At 40.7% G+C, this 16,902-nt stretch overlaps 1 protein-coding gene across 3 annotated transcripts in view; it reads right to left on the reverse strand.

The window, feature by feature from the left end:
* Window positions 1–16,902, reverse strand: part of FAM13A (family with sequence similarity 13 member A) — a 2,572,531-nt gene that overhangs the window by 1,622,428 nt on the left and 933,201 nt on the right. The gene's annotated exons all lie outside the window — the stretch shown is intronic.

The raw sequence follows: 16,902 nt of genomic DNA on the forward strand, positions 1-16,902 counted from the left end.
TTCTAAGGACTGTAACTGTGATTCTTGGAAATGCAAGTGGGAATGTGGGGAAATATGTGCTAAGACTGAGACTGTAGCATATCAGCATATTATATGTACATAACCCCTCACAATGGGAGTTCAAAGGTCACAAATTCCCCCACAGAAATGCTTTAAAGGTGCACCAGTAAGTTTTGGAACTCCTTGTTTTTCTTGACGCTGCAGTTTAATTTTTGAGGTGTCAGGACTTGTAGTATCAGATCTTGCACTTAAAAGGGAGTCTTACAATTAGGCTTTCAAATAATGACACACAGTACAAAGCAGTGCTCATGGGGGGAACACACAAAAAGCATGCAATAAAGACATTCAGAAAATGCTGACAAAGTTTGCTTAGCCAATTTAGTCTGCTCATTATCCTGCTAAATGGATGAACTGCACTTCCTTGTTAATGCCTTTTACTGTACTGCTTCATCTACCTCACTGCTTTTGTAGCTAACCTTGACATTGTTATGTACTACTGGTGTCTGAGACAAAACATTGAGGGCAATGGAATGTTAGAAGTATGCCAATTTGTATTTATGACAGAGAAGTTAAATTCTTAGATAATACAGCCTTGCTTATATTCACCTACTACCAAATTTCCTGGTTCACAATTTCATACCAGTACAAGGCTACAGCAGGAATCCCAGAACAACATTTTTGTGACTAAACTGATTTTTTTCATCCTAGATTTGTTTGGTATATTCTGAAGTAATTTTATTTTAATTGCCAATAATTATTACAAGAAAACTAAACAATTTGAAATGATGTCAACTTCATTAAAAGAAGCAATGCAAAACTCTGGTCATGTAGTCAAGCGCTTTACTAGAAGAAACTTAACAAAGAGATGCTGGAAAAACAGATCAACCCATGATCTACTGACTCTCAGCATTTGCCAGATATAAAAGCACCCTACAGAAACAAATATTAAATATATATAAAAACAATAAATATAACATTTTGGTTTGTTAGTATTTCAAGTTATGTGTATACCCCCCCCCCCCCAAAAAAAAAGGAAAGGCAAAATACAACTTCATAACTGTAGACCAGGAAGTTGTGAATGGCTCCCTTAGAAAACAAGTTGAAAGAGTTGAACCATGGACCTTAATCGAATGAGATTTCTGCCACTACATCAAAAACAAGACTCTTCAATTTAGAAAAATACAAGTTCTTAGTAGAAAGTTTCTGATTCACAAACAGTACCATAATGACGTGCTAAGACAAGGGATCCATAATGGAGATCAAATCCTGTGCAGCCAAGATGCAAGTCAAAGAGGAAGTGGAGATGGATGAAACACTTCTGCTTCCTGCTGTAACAAGGTGCTTCTTGAAAGGAAAGTGAAGAGAATGATTTGTACATTCTACCAGCAAGTGGAATCAATGGTGTCTTGGAGATTAAGGAACAATCAGAATCAAGAATTATTTTTTTCCTTGGTTTTAATAGCACCATTTAAGCAAGAAGAGCTGTGGAAATAAGTACAGATTTCCTTCTCACTACTTGTAGAGAATATTTTGACATCTCATCTTAAACATCAGAAGTTGCTTACTGATCATGAATACAGAAAGACGCCCCTTCAGCTTTCTTGAACCTCATGACTAGGCTTCATTTCATGGTAGAGATGTAAAGATCAGCTTAGCTGGTCTGCCAGTAAAATGCTTTCTTGTGGTAAAGTAATACCTTTCTGTGAAGATTTAGGAATAGTGCTATTTCACATGGCTGCAAGGCCATCCTGCAAAGCTTGCACAACCTTGTTTTTCCACCTTTCTCGTTTATGCCACACCTCAAGTACAGCTGTAGATACCTTAAAAACAGATCTTCAGGGAGTGACTCCTGTAGTGGTAAATCACAACACCTCAATGCAGAGTTTTATCAGTAGCCCTAGATTCCTTATGAAAGCATTAGCAGTCCAATACCAAAGATTCACAGAACCATCACAGGTGTACAAGAAACTTATTTACAACCAGCACTCATAGCAGATATCTTCTGTTCTTCAAACTCATGAACCCCCAGAGCCAACTGCAGCTATGACAAGCTGTTATAAACAATGGAATGCTGCAATAACAGGAAAAACATGAAAATGTAAAATAAATAGTTTGAAAAATGATTACATAAAGCTATATACTGGAAATGATGGAGGCTAGCTTTGGTATTACACTGACCACAGTTAAAAAACTACCATTACATTAAATACCTTATCCAAAGCTGTACTGTCTGAGCACACTCTTCTAGTGCAAAATTTAAGAAACTGTTCAAAAATCTAAAAAGTTATACATTTGGAGGAAATTTGGTTACCGATTAGGAGACACTGCCTGGATTTCAGAAAAAAAATCAGTCTAGGAAAAATAAGAAATATTCATCTAAGAAAGTAAAAGAAAAAAAATTGTGAATGGGCAGAATTTCATGACTGAATAGCAGGAAGCAGAATTAGAAGTTATGTACCTACCATAACGTTCCATGTTAGTTGTCTTCTCTCGCCTTCTTTCTTGCTGGCCGACTCAGCACTTGCTTTAGCTTAGGAACTCCTTTTACCAGCTCGAGGCAACCCTATATCCCATGATGCAAGGCGGAACTACCTCAGATCTCATTTGGTAGCTAACCTACCCTGCTAAAGACTATCCTAACATAATTAGGAACACAAGTTCCTAATAGAAGTCCTCATATGAAGGCTCCGGAGGAAACAACCTAATAGGAACTCTTCAAGATCTGTCCAGGCCAGGGGGAAGGAGGGAGGGACGCAAGAAAGAAGGCGAGAGAAGACAACTAACATGGAACGTTATGGTAGGTACATAACTTCTAAATGTTAAGTTGTCAATCTCGCCTTCATTCTTGCTGGATGGGACAGCGTCCTAGCACCTGTATCCCGGGTGGCTCAATGGAACAGACTCTTGAGAACTGTGGAACCAAAACTGGCCCTATCTCTGGAGGCCAAGTCCAACTTGTAATGAGAGACAAAGGTATGGGGCATAGCCCAAGTAGCTGCTGCACAAATGGTATCAATGGGTAGTCTATCCTGAAAAGCTGCAGAAGTGGATAGACTCCTGGTTGAGTGTGCTTTTGGCTTAGAAGATAGCTGTTTGCCTCTGAGAGAGTACACATAGGAAATAGTGGAAGTCAACCATCTGGATAAGGTCACTTTAGATACAGGAAGACCTATCCTGTTTTCTGCATAGGAGACAAATAATTGGTCCGATTTTCTGAATTGTTTAGTTCTATGCAAATAGTACCTGAGCTGACAATGGACATCCAAAAAATGCAGTTTCTGTTCAGCTCTGTCGGAATAGTTTGGGAAAAAGACTGGTAGGTCTATAGATTGGTTAATGTTGGTTTGAGATACGACTTTGGGGAGAAAGGAAGGGTTAGTTCTTAATGATACCCTGTCCTTATGAAAAACCAAATAAGGGGAACGAATGCAGAGAGCTTGAATCTCGGAAACCCTTCTTGCAGAAGTGACAGCCAGTAAAAATATAGTTTTCCAGGTCAATAACTTCAAAGAACATGAAGCAGACGGTTCAAGGAGGTAGTATCAAGGATGCCAACATTAAGTTTAGATCCCATTGCGGAGGAGGATGCTTTATAGGTGGTTTTAGGAGGAAAACTCCTCTCAGAAAGGCCTTGCATAACCTATGAGACATAATGTTATTGTCATGCAAGCCAACATGATACTTGGAAATAGCAGCCAGTTGTACTTTGACTGTAGATGACGAGGATCCTGAATGAAAAACCTCCGCTAGGAAATCTAAAACCGAATGTACAGGAGCAGTAAAGGGGTCAATATTTCTGGAATTTGCCCAAATAGAAAAACGTCGCCACTTGCTAGCATAAACAGTCCTAGTGGACGACTTCAAGGAAGACACTAAAATGTCTCTGACTGAGTCCGAAATCATCGGTAGCCTGGCTAGGGTAGGAAGTGGAGCAACCAAGCAGTGAGGTTGAGAGAATGAATGGCCCGGTGCTGCTGACCCGATTGGTGGATCAAGAGATCCGAACTGGCTCCAGATGCCAGGGCTGCACCAGAAGGTGACGATGCAGAGACGGAAACCAAATTTGTCGAGGCCAATATGGGGCAATGAGGATCAACTTGGCTCTCAAAATGGTGGCTTTCTGAATGACTTGTGGAATCAAGGGAAAAGGAGGAAAAGCATAGAAGTCCCGGGCCAATCCTGGGTTAGAGAGTCTCTCAGGGGTTGGCCTGGAAGGGGAAAGAGAGTGAAGAAATCGGGGCACTTGTTTTGAGGAGTAGCAAAAAGATCGCAACAAGGAGTGCCCCACTTCAGAAAAATCTGATCCACTACAGATTGATTGAGAGACCACTCGTGAGGCATCAGAATGGATCTGCTCAGCCTGTCCGCTAATAGGTTGGACCTGCCGGGGATGTGCGTTGCTATCAGAAACCGCTGAGAAGAGATCGCCCATTGCCAAAGTCTGAGAGCTTCTCGACATAACGGATAGGACCTGGTCCCGCCCTGTTTGTTGATGTACCAGACTACGGACATGTTGTCCGTTTGTACTGCAATAGTCCCCGTGGGAAGAAAGTCGTTGAGGGCTTGCAACGTTAAAAGCACTGCTCTCATCTCCAGGACATTTATGTGCAGATGGTATTCTATGGGTTGCCAAGTCCCGTGGACCATCCTGCCCTGATAATGCCCCCCCACCCGATCAGAGAGGCATCCGTAGTGACTGTGGCAACTGGAGGAGGGGGAATAAACGGTCAGCCCTGATGAAGAAGAGGGGAAGATATCCACCAGTTCAGATGAGCTTGGCACGACTGTGTTACCAAGATTTCGTGCCTCATCGGGAGACTGTGGTACGACCACTGCGTGAATAGCATCCACTGCAGAAGACGCATGTGGAAGCGAGCCAGTGGTAGAAGAACAATGGCCGTAGCCATAAGACCTAGAACCTTCAGTATAAATCTGGCTTTGATCTTGTTGCTTTGCAATAGAAGCGAGCAATTTTGGATGTCCAGAATTCTTTGATCTGTTAGTCTGGCTAACATTTTGACGGTGTTTAATTCTGCGCCTATAAAGGTGATAGATTGGCAAGGCAGCAGAGAAGATTTTGCGAAATTTACTGAAATTCCCAAACTCCTGCAAAGCTGTAGAGTGTAGTCTCTGGACTGAAGAAGCTGACACTTGGTGGTGGCAGAGAGGAGCCAGTCGTCCAAATAGGGAAACACCTGGAATCCTTGACGTCTCAGATGAGCTGTGACCACTGCCATGCATTTGGTAAACACTCTGGGGGCTGAAGTGAGGCCAAAGGGCAGTGCTCTGAATTGGTAATGACTGGTCCCTAGCCGGCGGAGAAACCTTCTGGAGCGTCTGTGAATCTTTATGTGATAGTACGCATCCTGAAGGTCTATAGAGCACATCCAGTTGTCCTTGCCCAGAAAGGGCAGAATGGACTGAAGCGTGACCATCCGAATCTTGCCTTCTTGACAAATCTGTTTAGATTGCTCGGGTCTAATATTGGTCTCCAATCTTCCGTCCTTTGGGGACCAAAAGAATCTCAGTAGACGTCGGATCCTACCTGGTCTGCCGGCACAGTCTGGACGGCTCTTTTTTCTAGGAGCTTTGAAACCTCCTGTTCTGCCAAATCCCTTTGACCGGGTGAGATGTCTGGAAGGGATTGTAGAGGCACGGAAACCTTTGAAGGGGATTTTGTAACCCTCGGATATGATCGACTGTACCCACATCTCTTGAGATAGGGATTGCCAGGCTACTGGGTACAGCGAAATCCTTCCCCCGACTGCCTCCAAGGGTGGACAGTCGGGCAACACCTCAGGGGTGCTGAAAGGGCTTCTCAGGAAGAGACGCCCTGTTGCCCTGGTTCTGAGGGCCCCCTGCCTCTAGGGCGTCTATTATTGTTACCCCTCTGTCTCTGGGGTAAATTGACCACGTGTGTCCGTGTAGCTCCTTGGGCTTTACGGAACCACATCTTCCCCTTCTGACCCTTGGGGTATGGTCTAGAAGGAGTGGAAAACAGGACTCCAACGGCAGAAAGAGTTTTACCGTCCTGCTCACACCTGGTCAAGGTATCCGTCACCTGAGGTCCGAACAAAGCCGAACCATCAAAGGGGGTATTAGTGAAGGACGCCTTAAAGGGGTCCGCAAAATTACAAAGCCGCATCCAGGCTTGGCGTCTAAGAGCAACTCCTGTGCCTGCAGCCCTGCTCGCTCCATCGGCCGCATAGGATATGAGCCGCATGGAGGAGTTAGATATGGAATTCAGGATTGCAAGCTGCGAGGCAATCTTTTCCTGAGCCCCAGCAGCAGAAGGATCCTGGACTACTTCACTCAGTTCCTTGAGAACATCTCGTTGAAGCCTGGTGAAGTGACAAAGATAATTCAGCGAACGCATAGCAAAGGTCGCTGAAGAAAACATCCGCTTTCCATACCTGTCCATGGTCCTAGAATCCTTGTTAGGAGGATGGACAGGTACTGAAGGATCCGCCAGTTCCTTCTTAGTGGCCGCCACCACCATAGCATCCACAGAGACACCCTTGGAAAGGAACTGTTTGTCCGAAGGGGCCGTGATGAATTTGGATGGTCTCCTGGGGACAGGTTCCACAGAATCTGGAGCCGCCCACGCCTTCCGAGCCACTACCTGCATCAGTGGGTTGAAAGGCGGAGACACCCAGGAGGTGGAGGGTCAGGATCCAAAAGCCTCCAGGTATACCGACTCATCCTCGGAGGGGTCAATGGAGGGCCAATTCCCCCTCTGTTTGAGGAGCTCAAGGATGTCTGAAAAGGAGACATCCTCAGAGGGGGATCGTGGGGAACCCTCCGACTCATCTAAGTCGGTATCAGATGTAGTAGACTCAGTAGTCTGTGTGTTTCCTCTTACACGTCCTCTTCCGAGGGGGTTCCCCTGCAGGATCAGGAGAAACCTCGGAAGAGGAGGAAATTCCCAATGGGGAAACCTGGGGCGATGGATCCCTGGGCCTGAGAGCAAGAGGCTGGCAAGAGGCGTCTGCAGGCACTGATGAGGGAGGAGCTAGAGGGATGGACCGTTGACCAGGCTCAGAGGCCAGGACACTCCTCATCACCTCAAAGGCTCCCCTCCCGGGAGGCGGAATATCCCCACTCGAAGAAACAGGAATGCCCGGCTCCACTGAGAGGGAAGGCTCCGAGGCGATGTCGGCGCCGAGCTTACCAAAGCCGAAGCCCGAGAGGGAGAGCAGGGTCGGACAAGGGTCCGATGCCACTAGCCCCTCGGTGCCGACAAGGCAAGCACGACGACCGGATCCCTCCAAGGAAGGTCTCAAGGAGGAGATCGGGCCGAGGATGATGGAGCCGAAGGATGTATCGGCTCGCACCAAAACAGTCTCTGTCCCGAAGCTCCGGCTCCGAACTGCGATGTGGAGTCGGAGGAGGAAGTTCAAGGGGTGAGGCTATAGCCGAAGTCTGATGAGACGGGCTATGGAGCATTTGGGCCAGTGCCTGAGACTTCAACAGCCTGCTTACCACCCTCTCCAAATCGTGGTCAGACAGCCTGGAAGATCTCGAAGATCGGCTCCGATGGCTCCGCTCCGACAAAAGAGGAGACCCCGGAGCCGAGTGGATACTCAGTAAAGGGGACCGAGATCTCTTCGGGCGGAGCCATCGGAGCCGAAGTCCCCTGAACTCCAGATGGAGCCGAAGGTTTCTCGGCTCCGATGCTGGATAAAGTGTCGGCTCCAGCCGGAGCCGACAAGGCTACAGTAGATAAGGTATCGGAGCCAGCCGGCACGAACCCACTACCCGAGGCAGATACATCGGTTCCAGCCGGAGCCACGGAGGAGGCTTGGATACTGAAGCCTGAGCCTTCGGTGGCTTAGAAGGTTTCCCAGACCCTGCCTTGAGGGAGAACCTTCTGGCTTAAGTAAGCCACGGAGGATAAGTTTGTTCCTCCTTTCCTGCAGGACTCTCTGGCTAAAGGAGTGACACAAAGCACAGGAGTCCTGCAGGTGCAAAGGCCCCAGGCAATAAACACAAGAAGTGTGACCGTCTGTCAGAGACATTTTCTGACAGCACGAGTCACACTTCTTGAAGCCTGAGACCTTGCCTTCCCTAGACATATCCTAGGTGGAAGAAACACAGACAAACCCCAACAAACACACAAATTAATCCCCTACACACAACACACAGGAAGGGATTAACAACTGGGGTTTAAGGCCTAACTAAAACTTTTACACTAAGGTTTAAAAGGAGTTATAAAAGTTTGAAAAACAAGGGAATAGGGTGGGCTGTATTCACTACAGACTACACTATGACTAAAAAGGGGAAATAAAAATACTAACTAAGCTTCTCTTTCTTGGACAAGAAATTCACTTACCTCTGCTGGTAAAGGAGACCTCTTTCGCTAAGCGGCAAACGAGATCTGAGGTAGTTCCGCCTTGCATCATGGGATATAGGGTTGCCTCGAGCTGGTAAAAGGAGTTCCTAAGCTAAAGCAAGTGCCGAGTCGGAGCCGAGGATCGGCTCCGAACCCATCCAGCAAGAATGAAGGCGAGATTGACAACTTAACATTCACTTTTAGCATTGATATAGGAGATGGCTATTAGTAAGCAAGAAAAATTGACCAGATGTACCAGATTTCAGAAGTGTTTAAAATATATGGAACTTTGGGAGACTAAACTAACACAGAAGAAAAAATGAAGTATTAAATAATCAGTCTCATGAACTGCTAAATATGAAGTCAGAAATAGAAACAAGGGAGAGAATGACAAAGACTGAGACATTAAATGGAAAAATCGTTAAAAAAATAGTATGTCTAGAAAACAGAGGATGATCAGAAAATCAGGGTTCTCTCCAATACCAAAGAAATAAAAAGGAGTTGTCTGTATTAAATGTAGGAAGGTATAAATAACTAATTGGATTGGTGGTTCCATGAGATGATTTGTTACTTGAGAGGGTGTACTACTACTTTGCTCCAAATTCACCTTCCAGAAAGCAGATAAGATCCACACTTGCTAAAATATAGTCATACCAGAAGAAGGAGATGTTCCTGATGAATTTATGTCAGAAAGGAAAGGTTATGGCCTTTGGAGACACCAGACTATTTGTAGAAAATGATTATTCACCTTATGGTATGCAAAAGAAGAAGTTTACTCTAGTCAACAACAGCTGAAGTGACATTTAACTGCCATGCCATACCATAGTTTTCAGAATATTTTTCCAAGTAGGTTGAAAATGTACATGGAAGCAGATCAGGCTTTGGAGGAGATAAAACAAAAAGCTTTGTCAAGAGAACGCCGGTCATCAAGGTGAAGAGGACTTTACTTCTCAACCTTGGGTATCTAAGAGGAGTCCAAGAAAGACTGTGCCAGTGAAGCCCCCTCTCTCACGTCAAAAGAAAGTGCTTGACTGGCAGCAGAAGCCTAGGGTCTGACAACATTTTTGAAAAGCTTAGACGTGAACCAATTACTAGTACTGTAGGAAAGTCAGCAATAGGGGAGAAGACTAATAACTAATCAAGAGAAGGTGGGATTTTAACCAGAAGAAGGTCATGGATTATGAAAATGTCTAACAAAGTCAACTTGGTAAATAACAAAGGAACTGTGGGGCATTAACCCTGGTTATGTGTTGCTCACTTCAATCTAATTGAGGAATTACAACAAATGAATTCCACTATATTATGGCTGCCCACGAAGGAACCGAATGGAGAAATTAAATAACTCAGTGAAATAAAATAATAATTTTTCAACTTCTGAAAATATTTTCTGTTAAATTCATAATAACTGAAGAAAACAAGGCACAGAAACACGACTGGAAGCATAAAATGTTAAAAGTTTAATGAGGTAAGCGCTTTCTCACCAAATACTAGTGCTTCTTCAGACCATATAAAAAAGCTACATCAGCAAACACTTTTAATATATTCACTCTAGTTCAAAGCAGCCAATAAAAATCAGAGAAGAGTAAAAACTTAGCTGCAGCTTGTATCATTTAAAGAAACATTATGCTTTCAGTGCAGGTTTAATAGAAACCCTGTCATTTAGACCTGGGTATTTATCAGCTTGCCATAAAATAATCCAATGCAATCCTCTGCTTTCAGTGAAGTTTTTCACATCACCTCCATGTATATTTTCAGAAATAATTTCAACAACTTAAAATCTAAAGCCATGTTCATTTTCATTCTGCATGCAGTGCCTGGCTAGTGCATTTTCGGTGTCACCATTCCTAATACAGTACATATGCTCCCTGACCCGTTCCATCAGTGACCTGTTAGTTTTTCCTACATAGAAACAGTGGCAAACTGTGCATGTCGCCAGATAAATCAAGTTCCTGGTCCGACAGTTAGCTTTGACTTCAAATTTAAACTTTTTGGATTGTGGTTTGTTTTGGCTTTTAAAAGTTTGCAGTTATTTGTTTTTATCACAAGGGAGGCACAGGGGATGGAGATGGAGGCTTCACAATCATTGTATACACCACAAAGGAACTGCTCGATTGAGGATATCTTGCAGCATTTGGAGCGGATCACTCAAATGTTAGACAGAATAGGGCATGCCCGTATGACATCAGTTCCGAAGGGAGGACCAAACCAGGAAGTTGCTGGCTCTAGTAGAAGTCGTGGTGAGGAAACAAGTACTGTTTCTCTTTTTTTAGACTCAGAAAATGCTGATATTAGACCTGGTGGAGACAGAAGTTTAAACAAGAGCAATGGCAACAACACCAGTAATGAGGAGCGTTCAGGAAGAATTGCTGGTACGAGTTCAATGAATGGAGAGCAGCATTCATCACAGAGCGCAAATTTAAGAAGAAATGCTCGTGAGGATGTTCAAGTTAACTTTAATCCCATTAGCATGACCGACTGGTTAGTAGAGGAGATGGCCTTTTCTACACCTTCACCTGTAAGTACTGATTCTTACAACAACAGTTTGTATAAATTAGACCGCATTTTACTAAAAATTAAGAAGATTCAAGTTGATAATGCATACTTTAAAGGATGTTTAAAACTTAGACTTGTGCCTAAGGGTTTGTGCATGTGGCGCTTTCCCACAGGGCTAATAGCTGGTTCATGCTTCCATAAGGATTTAATTAGTATGTTTGATAGACATGGCTTCGAGTACATGGAGCTAGTTATCAAACATAATGAATTGATTCTGAAAGATTTAATAAAAGAAGCGACTGAACTGGATAACAGGATTGTGCAAGATGTGGCCCATGACAACAACATTTTTGATTACAACAGAATATTTAAATCTATTGAACAAGAAATGGTTTCAATTAAAGCTAAGAAGATGAAGAAAATAGAGAGGGATAGGGCTCAATATAATTCAAACACAGCTTACCCCCACCCCCCTTGGTCACAAGCTTGCAATATGGTGAACCATAATCATAATGATGGTGCCTCTGGGAATAATGAGGAACATTTTTTAGATCAAGACAACTTTCCCCCACTGAGGAGATCGGAAAGACTGAGAGACGGAAACAACCAGAATGTGCAGAATCAAGTGACTTTTCCTACAAACAGGGGTCGTGGGGACAAATGTATTATCAGAGGGCGGGAGGGAGGGGGAGGGGGGATATCGGGAATGGAATTGAATTCGAATGAGCATATGTTGAATAACTGTGTTATTTTAAAGAATTCTAGAAATGATTTTAATATATATAATTTTTCTTCATGTATTTTTTATGTTAATGATTGTGATTTATTTTCTAGAGGTTTATCATTTGTCCCAGCCAAAAATTTTAACATTGCACAAACATGAATTGATATCAGACATTTTGTCAGGAAATTAAATTTAAATGTCCTATTTAATTCTATTGAATATGTAAGTAACCCTTTGTACATTTCAAGCACGTTTAACCCACCCTTGCACCCTGCATTAGCAATGTTGGACAAAATGTGTGAAATAGATGTTAGAAATATGCACAGAAATGCACACTCACCTAACTTAAGTAAAAGTGAGACGGATGGTTTAAGCAAACTTAGGACTAATAGAGATGTGCGGATTATAAAACCAGATAAAGGTGGTGGAATTGTCATTATGGACCTAGATGATTATAACACAAGGATGAATAATATTCTTTTGAGTGATGCATATAGGAAAATCTCTATTAATGAGTTAAATGGCATTTATAACAAAGTTAAAAATGAATTAATGGACCTCTTTATTGAAGGCTCAATTTCTATAGACGAGTACAATTACCTGACAGTGCACCATCCGAAAACTCCTTGTATATTTGGATTACCAAAATTACATAAGAATATGGTTGATCCACCTATGCGCCCTATAATGAATGAGCGTGGTTCCATCACTTAACCCATAGCAAAATACTTGGACATTAATTTGAAATGTTTTGTTAGTGAAGAAACTATCATTTGTAAGGATTCATGGGATTTTTTAGAAAGGGATAATAATTTAGAATACAATGAGACAGGTGTATTCATCACCATTGATGTGAAGGATTTGTACACATCAATACCCCATGACACTGGTATTGAATCGGCATGTGACTATTTATTTGAAAAAGGAGTATCACAACCAAAAGTTAATGTATACGAACAACTATTTGAACTTGTGGTGAAAAACAACTGTATATTTTTTAATGGTGAATTTTTTATCAGTTGGTGTTGCTATGGGTTCTCCATGTGGTGGTTTGTATTCTAATTTGGTGATGTTACAATGGGAGAAAAAGTTTGTCATCAATTCAGTTTATCAACATTGCAAAATGTATGTGAGATTTTTGGATGATATTTTTATATTTTGGGATGGACCAAGTAAAATGATTAATGAATTTATAACTCACATGAAAAATTCAATGGCTTTTTTAAGGTTCAACCATAATATTGATTCTAATGAAATCTCATATTTGGATGTTAAACTGTCAAAAAATACAGCCTTAAGGATTTTTCAGTCATATATTTATAGGAAGGAAATGTATTCGAATACTTTTTTACATTTTGACAGTGCCCCATCCTTTTAAGCAAAAAAGAGCAGTTGTTAAGGGGCAGTTTGTTAGAGCTGTTGTTAGAGCTGCTCGGATGGTGTCTAGTTTTGACTCTTTTTTTGAATGAATGTGAACTGTTGAAAGATATGTTTCTTAAAAGAGAGTACCCATTGGACCTAATTAACAACTTAATGTTGGAAGTAGTTAATAAGAGAGAGAGAGAGGCTTCTATCATGCTATTCTAAATTCTGAGATGGTGCACTCTGGAAATGAAGGGAATAGGCATATGGTTTTAAATGTGAATGTTGGCTCTGGTAATACGGATAGCAATGTTAATGTGAATGTTATGACACCTGTTGAACAAGTGCAAGCTAACGGAAAGTTTCGTTCAGCTTTTATCACTTCTTATAATCTTGACAGTAAAGAAACTTTTAGGATTTTAGATAAAAATTGGATAATTTTGACCTCAAGTAATGACATTAGACAATGCATAAGTAAGAAGCCTATTGTGGTCTATAGAAAGGGACAAACCTTAAAGAACATCTTTGAAAGGAGTTACCAGATTCAGAATGGGGGTCATATGAAGAAGTGTGGGGCATGCAATTATTGCCAATATATTAAGGAAGGTTCAAAATGTAATATTAATGGTATAAAGGTTTCTTTACAAAAAAGTGCAGCTGTTACACTGAGAAGGTGGTTTATTGTGCTTTCTGTTCCAAATGTGCTTGTTTTTATATTGGAAAGACAGAAAGAAAACTTAAAAACCGTATTTATGAGCATTTGAGAGACATCAGACTACAAAAAGAAACCAATGCCCTTGCAAAACATTGTATGGAATGACCCGGACATGATTTTAAATTCACTGTTATTGAATTATTGAACTAGACCCAAGAGGTGGACCTTGGACTTGAGAACAAATGCAACTCAATGGCCAGGCTTAAATGAATCTGTTGCAATTACTTGCTTTTTAAGATTAAAAGCTTTAGACAGATGATGCTTTTGAAGAAATGTTCTTATAATTCTCCATAGTTGAAATTTATGCATTAATTTTATGTGTTATATGTATACATTTGTGAATTTTATACTGTATCTATTATGTATTTTTTACTTATACATGTATTTATACATTTATACTTTATTATATTAGAGTAGTATAATAATTATAACCAGCAGCCCAAGAGGTAAATCTTCCGTTGCTAGAAAATAACTAGCAAAAATAAAATATGTACAAAAGCAACGGAATGAACCAGGCAGAATCCAGGCAAGAGGCAAAAGCACAAAAGTCAGTGTTGCTGTATAAGCACAAAAGTCAGTAATGCTGTATAAAAGCACAACAGTCAATAATGCTGTATGAAATCATTCATCATGGCAAGGAATCCAAGAACCATGCAAGAAGTCTTCAAATAATAAAAACAATCCAGAGTTAATAAAAACTGGTAAGCACTTTCGTTGTAGAGCTTCCTCATACCAAGTACAAACTAAAGGAATCACACTATATATACACATACTATCAAAACTTCATCCAATCAAAGGCTGTTCAAAGTAATTAAAAAATTAGCAAGTAGCAGACACTTAATTGAATCATTCATCTGAAACGAATGAATGCTCATTCATTCAAATTGCAAAGCAAGCAAAATAAGCAATACTTAAACACATGCTAAAATAGCTGCACCAAAATCTGTCTAATAAAGAAACAAATATATATATATATATATATATATATAGTAAATGAATGGTTACATAATGCTATGCTCTTAAATGAACTATACTAAACAAGAATATATAAATATATGAATATATATACAAAAATAAATATATGTAAATATACATACAAATATCATACAGTCCCAAAAATCATTTATGTAACCTTCTTTTCTTTAATAAAGGTTTAATAGAGGCCCTTTCATTAAGGCCTTTTCCTCTGTCAGCACGAAGTATAGCAATCCAACAGGTTTATCTATGCTCAGTATGTGTCAGAATATCACCTTCTCTAATACTAGGATGAATAATTTCAATGGCTCTGAAATTAAAGGTGTGAGTGTTACCCTGTTCTAACACATGCTTCGAGAGTGCATTACGTAAAGAGCTTTTTCTAATATGATATATATGCTCCCTCATTCTGTCACGGAGCACCCTGTTGGTTTTGCCAACATAAAAAGAACTACAGGCTGTGCACTCTGCTAAGTAAACAACATGGGGGGTCATGCAGTTCACTTCTACATTAAAAAAGAACTATTTTCGAAGATCTGGATGATAGAAAACTTTAGATGTGTTAATAAACATACAAATATTACAGGTACCACATGGCATAGTGTGCCCCATAACAGGGGTTGTGTTGACAGAATTCCTGTCATAACACAAGAGCCTCCTCAAGTTTTTATGATTCTTGAATCTAAACTTGGGAATATTGCCCACTATCCTAGCTATATCATCATCAACTTGTAAAATGGGCCAATGCTGTGCAAAACGTTCAGTAACTTGTCTATAATCGCTTGTAAAAAACAGGGGAATTTTAACTTTATTCATGGAGTTATTTTGACCATTAAAGAAACCTGCCTCCAAGGCAGGTCCAAAATATGGTCTCGCTGTGGTTAGCCTCAAATCTTCGCGGTCTGACCATTGTTTGCTGATTTCACTAGCAGTGTATCCCCTGTCCAATAACTTTCTATGCAAACCAGCAAGCTCATGCTGGAAACCATCCAAAGATGGATTTAACCTAGAGGCCCTCATTCCCTGTCCTCGGATTAAATTTCTAAAAATATAACCAGGATGCATGCTGGACCTAAAAAGAAAGGCATTTCTATGACATGTCTTATGATTTATACCTGTATTAATTGTGTGCTCATCCAACTTTTCAATATAAATGTCCAGAAACTCAATACGAGTATAAGACCAATTGTAAGTAAACTTAAGACAGTCAGTTAAATTATTAATAACATTAAAAAATTGTACCAAGTCATCAGGCGACCCTCGCCATAACAAAAACAGGTCGTCGACAAAACATCGATAAAATAACACATGTTCCTTAAAACGTGTAAGAGGGAATAACATATTAAGCTTCCAATGGGCAAGAAACATATTGGCGTAGCTATTGGCACACGAAGTGCCCATAGCTACGCCATGTTTCTGTAAATACATCTCATCGCAGAAAGTGAAAACGTTGTTCTGAAGAACAATTTCTAAGAGAAAACAAATCAAGTCAATTTGCTTCTCAGAATAACCACTATGTGCTGATAAATACTCATGCACATACTGCATGCCCAGATAATTGGGAATTATGGTAAATAATGATTGAACGTCAAAGGTAACAAAAATGACATCACTGACATCAAAGACATCCTTGGTATTTTCATATAAATTCACCAAAAACTGTTTTGGAATCTCTTAAAACTGTATGATTCTGACTGATGACAGGTCTCAGGACCTTCTCAACATACAGTGAGAGTGGTTCAGTAACCCACCCTCCTCCAACCACAATAGGTCTCATGGGAGGATTGGTGGGATACTTATGGATTTTGGGCAAACCTTGAATTGATGGAATTAATGGATCAGTTAGTTTCAAAAAAAGAAAATAATTCTTCGGTGATAAGATGAGCAGAAAAATATCCAAAATATCATTACCAACAGATGAAATAACATGATGCACATCCCCAATCGAGATCTTATCATAAAAATTAACATCAACTTAACATCAAGGTCATGGACTGACTATAATGTGACCTGTCCATGACAACTATAAGCCTGCCTTTATCTGCTGGGCGAATTATAATAGAACTATTATTTTGCAACTGATTCAAAGCTAACCTTTCTAGATATGTAAGGTTATATCGGGTGTGCTTTCTAAAAATATTACAATTATCATAAAAATGATAGATATTTTCTTCAGTCAGTTTAAGGTATGCCTCAACCAAAGGATGATTGCTAGGAATAAAGCTACTAGGCTTCTTCAAATTAAAATAATGGCCCACTTCATCACTGGGAACAGGTCCTACATCAGAACCACCATATATC

Source organism: Protopterus annectens, chromosome 2.part0, assembly GCF_019279795.1.
Source record: "Protopterus annectens isolate FY-2018-M chromosome 2.part0, PAN1.0, whole genome shotgun sequence".
Lineage (NCBI taxonomy): Eukaryota > Metazoa > Chordata > Ceratodontiformes > Protopteridae > Protopterus > Protopterus annectens.